General features: G+C 36.8%; 1 non-coding gene across 1 annotated transcript; it reads left to right on the top strand.

Moving 5' to 3' along the window:
* The first annotated feature begins 647 nt into the window (after positions 1 to 647).
* Positions 648 to 753, top strand: LOC124889891. Its single transcript, XR_007048804.1, has one exon. It is a non-coding gene; the product is annotated as a small nucleolar RNA R71 (small nucleolar RNA).
* Positions 754 to 7,117: the final 6,364 nt, after the last annotated feature.

Raw genomic sequence — 7,117 nt, 5'->3', positions numbered from 1 at the left:
GGCCCTAACTGCAACTATAAGCTTCTCATGGATGCCTTCTAGTTCTTTACATTTGTAGCTAACTGTATTTGATTAGTTAGAATCTCTTTCATCATCTCTTCCAGTTGCTATTTGACTGATTTCCTTGTGCCTGTGGTTGCTGAATTTTCAGTTCTTGGGCATTCCACGGCTGATTCAATGGTTGAGTCTGCCACTTTATATTGTAGGTGTTCCCATAATTCTGCCTTTGAGCATTTCCCATATACATCACCAACTTAGGATTGGCAGCACACATAGTCACTGAATGTCCACTGTTACCACAAACTTCACACTAACCTACAATATGTTGGATTATATTAACTATGGTTGAAGCCTGTGTGGCACTCAATTTCATGTTGCAGAGCTGCATAGTCAACTGATTTTGTAATGCAGCAATTTGAGCAGATATTGTAATAAACTAATCCACTCCCAAAACACTTGTAACCTTTTTAGTAGCACTCCTTGGGTATAAATACCACTCAGGATTACCTTGTGCAAATTGGTTCAATAAAGTATACAACTCATTATACATCATCTCAAGAGCTTGACCACCTACAGTTGAATCTAACAAAATCTTTGTGTTATGGTTAAGTGCCTCAACAAAAGTATGAGCTAATACCTCATTGGACTATTAATGGTGTGGACAGTCCCATGATAGTGCTTTGAACCGCTCCTATGCATGATATATATTCTCATCTGTCTTCTATTTAAAGCATACAATCTCACTATGAAGTATCGCAGTCTTGCCAGATGGGAAAAAGTGGATGAGGAACTTTTAGGCTAAGTCATCCCAAGTTGTGATTGAATTTGTAGGCTCAACATTCAACCACTTTTTTTCTTCCCCCAACAATGAAAAGAGGAATAGTGTCAGCCTCACATAATTAGCATTCATACCCATAGGGATAATTGTGTCACTGATTTCCAGAAAATTTCGCAGGTGGACCTGTGGATCTTCATGTGACAGCCTAGTAAACTGTCCGCTGCTAATCAGAAGCTGCACCATATTATGTTTGAGATCAAAATTACTCCCAGCTATTGGTTTCTGAAATGGGGAGGTCAAATTTGTTGGAAGTGGGATTGCCACTTCTCTAACTTTCCTGTGGGCTTCTTGTTCATTAGCCATGATAGCAGGATTATCTTGATCTTCTTTGATTTATGGAAAACGGGGGAGAAGGGTTGCTTCTCTCCTTTATTGATGGAATAATTGCTTAGGTTCGGGACTTGGTTCAACTAATTCCCAAGCCCCTGCTAGCTTACTACTTTGAAAACTTGTTTCCTGCAAATACGAAACCAATACCAAGGATAAAACACCAAAGTAATCCAAAAAGAAAAACAAAAAATAAAATAGTTGCCAAAATACAAGTCTCTGGCAACACCACCAAAAACTTGGCAGTTCCCAAGAGCATATGCAAGTGTACGTGGTCTACCAAGTAATAAAGTGGCCTTAAATAAAGTCGTATATCGATCCCACAAAGATTTGTTCCAACAACTACAAAATTCTAGTTCACGTATTAAGATTAACTTGATGCAATAGTAGAAAATAGAGAGTTTGAATTTTATAAACTAAAATAAAGTAAGCAATACGTAAATTAAAGACTTGAGATAATCAATAGGAGAAATCCAAGGGTTGAAGCACTTAGAATAATCATACAATGTTATTGAACTTCATTTGTTAAATTGCTTATCTTGGTTATTGATACATAGGGTTAATTGCATGATTATCGTATCCTGACATTACAACTATATCATTGAGCGGGGATGTAATAATCAATTAAGTTCTTAAGGCTATCATCCTACATGTAAATCAAGGTATCTAGGTACATCCTTTTCCTAGACGCTAATTCGAATTCCTTATTTCATAAAAGAATAAGAACCCTACTTTGTTCATCCCTATTCCCTCTCCCGAGATCACAAGGTTAATAATATATGTATTCTAAAGGTGATCAATTCTCAAAATAGTTAAAACAATAATAAAAAAGCAACCAAATATGATAAGCAAATTAAACAAAATTAGTTCAAAATAATAGTAGTCATGTTCTTGGCGTTAACCCCAGAAAGGGGGTATTTAGCCACTAAATGACATAATCATCACTCATGTATTTGAATTTATGATCAAATCTATTAAAAAGCTAAAACAAAGAATAATAAAACATAATTTTCATGTGCAACCACCTCTTCTCTAGTCCCAAGTTGACAAAAGATATTTTAATTGTTCTCACATGTTCCTTTTATAGCTAGGCAAAATTATCCTGCTTTTATACTTCATCGCGTTGCGGTAATGTCCTCATCGCTATAAGCATCGTATTGCGATAATTATAAGACTGCGACAGATCCTAATCGTGTTAAGCTACTGAAAATTGACAATTTCTGTTTGGTCCTTTACTGCGATGCAATCTTGATCTCCCTAGCGTCATATTCTCGGCATGTTGTGTCTCGTTCTTCTGTTACTCCACTCAAATCCTTTGTATGTTGTTTCCACTTGCTTTGAGGCTTGTATATCCTTCACGTATCATCATAATCATCTCACCAAGCCTCCTATAACATTAGACACCCCTAATTAGTGCTCAAAACAATCATTCACTCAAGACAATGAACTAAAAAGTCAACAAAGGATACTAGCTTTCTCATCTAGACTCCAAATGACCAATTTGAACCCGACTCGTGTGAAAACATCTTTAAATATTGTAAGTACATACTTGAACACGTAGATGCACATTTTTACCATTATTAACACATACACACATGAATTGTCCTCAAAACAAGGCTAAATAAGCTAGGATAACCACACAAGCGTGCATAAATACACCCATCATATGTAGTCGGGCCTTAAGAGGTCAAGTGAGGAAATGTCCAAATTACCCCCAACTTAAACTTCTTAAAATTCTGGTCAAATGGTACGACTACCCCATACCAGTCGTACCCTTCAATATGAGTGGTACCCATCACTCGTACACTACCTCTCTCTTGGACCCAACACTGTCCACCGTATAACTTACCAAAAACAAGTCGTACCCAACCATACGATCAGTACACCTAAACTTTATCCCTAGCACAGTATAATAAAAGGAAGATTGAACACTTTTACCATATGAGTCAATGGTACGACTAGTACCCTAACTTACTGCACATGGTAATCCACTCGAACTCAGATCCAAGTTAAGTTACTAAAAGTCTGATTAAGTAAATGAAAAACCCAAACCTTATAACACATCACCAACCATACAACTCATACCCACCAAGTCTTTTCTATTCCCAAAACCAATCTAACCCATGAACCAACACTGGTTAGCAGATGACCAAGAGTATATTAATCGTACCCCATCATACGACTTGTACCCATTACTCGTATTATGTCTAGAATCCAAAAATCCAGGAAATTTTCTAAGGGTGTAAACCCAGGGTATTTTATTGAGATATTTGTCACGGCTAGGCCGTGGTTTGGGTCGTGACAATTAGCCACATATACCGAGAAAGGACTAAAGACACCAAGGAAATATCCATCCAAAATATAATGTGTATCTAGACGTATGGTCCTATAAATCCCTAACATTGGCAAATGTTATTTCAAGTGTTGGTCCTCCCGAGACTACACCTTCACAGTGAGCTACCCAACTCCCTTTAATCCTAAATTTAAAAAGCTTACACATAAACCCAACCATTAAGCAATGAGTTTTTATGAAGGCATTTTCCAACATGGTATCATCATACCAACACGCTTGAAAGCTATTCCATTTATGCCAAACTAATCCATATAGCTGTTAGACTCCCAAGTTCCATTTAAAATCCAAAACCATGGCCACCAAGGGCTTTCGAAAACCATATTCATCCATCTATCCTTTAGCAATACAATGGTTTCTAAACACAAGTTAAATTATGCAAATTATCTATATTCAAAATAAAGTTACATGGCGGGTTGAGGTTAATTTAATTACCAAGACAAAAATTTATCAAATTTGGTGAAACCCATGTCACTCATTCCAACCGAAATCACAATACACCAAATTAGTCCCAAAACCACCAATTAAGCATGAACAAGCCATTTAAAACATGGGAAAAACAATTCAAGTAATAATAACCAAAAACCCTCAACCCAATTTCAAACCCATCAATTTAAATTACATGAATATTCAACAAATTCCTCAGAGATAGTGGTATGGACTGCATATATTTTACCCTCTCTAGATCCCACTTTGTGGATTACTGGGTTTGTTGTTATTGTTGTAGTTGTTGAATATTCAAAAAATTGATGCCATAATAGAAAATTCAAGTTAAGGAAAGAGAAACACGCCGAAAATTTAGATGAATTTATAGAAGAAACAAAGTTTGGAACTCAAAAATAAAACTCCTTGAGTTTCTTGACTTGGGGATTTTGAGAGGAGAAAATAATGTAAAGCAAACTGAATTTGGGTTGTTCTAGGGTTGAGGGTCGTTTATGATGTTTGAAAAGTGAAAAGGACCAAAAATACCCTACCCAAGCTAAAAAAAACTAGATGAAAAATATATAGCAGCGCGGTATGCCGCTATCACAGAGAATAGCCAGCGTGCCATGCTCATATCACAGATGCTAAGTGGCATGGCACGCTACTATCATGGATCCTCACTTCCTCATGGGCCCTAAAATGGCCCTAAACCACTTTTAAAAATTTCAAAACTTTCCCAAGACACCCTTTTAACATCCCTAATCATAATTCAAGTCAAAATTTAATGTTACTCATACAAGAAGGTCAAAAATAAAATGATCAAAATTTTTTGGGGTCTTACACTCTACCTCTCCTCACTGATATAAGAGTAGGCCTAAAAACATGGATGGTATAGTCCTTGTACAAATGACAAACCTTATCACAACAAAGAAGCCTCTGCGACCTGACTCAATAGAGGGAGGCACGACTTAGCTAGAATGACTACCCAAATCTACTGAAGAAGAAGACCTACTACCTAAACCCTATAAAGTTGCTTACATGGGTCTTCCATGGTACCCGCAGAAGCCTCTAGAAGCTCTATCTCGTGGAGTGTAACCTATGAACTCTCCCTGATGCACCCTGTTTGCACCTTCCTAATACGCTCGAAGAATAGACTCACTCATCTTAGCATGATCCCCTATACTTTGAAATAATGCCTATCATACCACCATCTAGGTTGTAGAAAGCTAAAACAAAACATCCAACCCCTTCACAAACTTCTAAATCTTCTTAGACTCGAAGGGAATATTGGCATAAAAATATCTAAATAAGGCATAGAAACGTGCCTCATATTCATAACAGTATGGAGACTTGCTCTGAGTGATAAAACTAATTGTTCATCTGATCCCTCAAACTATATGGTACAAACCGTCTAAATTAGACTTAGCAAATGGATCCCAAGTCACCTCTAGAAAACCAAGAAGTCTGCAACTAATAAGTGGCCTCGTCCAATCCCTAGATATATCTCTCAATTGGTAAGTAGTATAATCAACCCCATATGACTTAAGCAATACATGGTTATACAACTTCTCATAACAATCAATCAAGAACTCATAGGCATCCTCTTCTATATCACCACTGAACATAGGAGGAACCAAATGAGTGAACTTCTCAAGCCACTTTTAATTATCAAAAAACATAGTTGTACTCATAATAATAGAAGGAATAGTAAATTTTGTCGGCTGAGATCCCACCCAAAGAGGTAACATAGATGAAGGCTGAACTCCTGATCTCAGAATACCTTACTCAAATGCATACATTGAAGGAGAAACAACACTCGAATTCTATGAAGTACTAAAATAAGACGTCGGTACCACTGAAGGATCCACACAGAATTAAAAGAGCACCATAGGCAAAGTTGGCATAGATGGAGGTATAATACTCAAAGTTGGAGGAACACTAGGTGCATTCACAGGAGCACCCTCCAAATAAGTCAGTAACTGAATTAACAACCCCTCCAATATCGTGGTAGAAGAATTCTATGGAACTAGAGTGGTCCCAAATCTATAGCATGATCAACTTGTAGCTTAGTGGAGAGCCCCTAGTACTACCTCTAGATGGGACAGATCCTCATGCTCATCCACTACCTCGAGCCTATCCACGGCTTACAACTCGCACTCTAGATTGAGCTCTCTTCTCAGATAATAGCTTTGCATCCCTAACCTCATGGGATCTAGTACTGACCATCTACGTAGAGAAGAGCAAAACTCAGTCTATAACATAGGGTATGGATAAATTCGTATGATATCGAATGAAATAAGGAAAGTTTCCAAATAATATCTTATATCCTCTTGAAGATAGATACATACGTCTATGTACCAATCTGCGAGACTCTACTAGATACCCCGTTCTTACACTAATAAGACCAATGAACTTGGTTGCTCTGATACCAATTTTTTATGACTCAAAAACATAGAGTCATGATGGCACTTGTTACGGCAAGCCTTGATAAGTAATCTAATCACCCAAACTAATATGAAATGAGAAAACAATACCAAACACCCAAGGTAACGCTTCTAGAAAAAATCTATACCATACATAAATCATAATAGCAGAAAGATACATAACAACAATACCATAAAATACCCCAAAATTTGGTGGCACGGTGTAAGAACTAACTAAGTACATCTAAACTGTCAAAAGATATAATAATAGATAAAGGGATCATAATCTATCTCTGAATACAACACAAGACATGAACTAGATAAGAAGAGGTATAGATCGATCGCTACCTCAAATATAATCTAGATACCACCTGAATCAGCTATCATACAATGCACTCATACCAGAATCTGCACTAAAATAATATAGTTAGGGTGAGTACAATCCACTTATACTCAGTAGGTATCATAGGTTGACTGAGCAAAGTAGAAAATAAAGCATATAAAATACACATTATAGGCATGTCACCTACAATCAGAAAATGTCTAAAATGATAGTCCGCACCATCTTCACTAACGGTTCTACAATATAAACATTACCAATATAAGTATGAGAAAGGAACGCAATGGATACACATCAAATCAAACACATGAAATTGGTATAAATAAGTAAATATAACCTCAAGAACGCAAGTGTAAAATGCAATGAAGCTGATGATGATGTAATGCACGAGGTTATCACATAACCTCCATATATAC

This window comes from Capsicum annuum, chromosome 12 (genome assembly GCF_002878395.1).
Source record: "Capsicum annuum cultivar UCD-10X-F1 chromosome 12, UCD10Xv1.1, whole genome shotgun sequence".
NCBI classification, from domain to species: Eukaryota; Viridiplantae; Streptophyta; class Magnoliopsida; order Solanales; family Solanaceae; genus Capsicum; species Capsicum annuum.
Note: the sequence above shows the minus strand (reverse complement) of the source record. Positions and strands in the feature narration are given on the sequence as shown.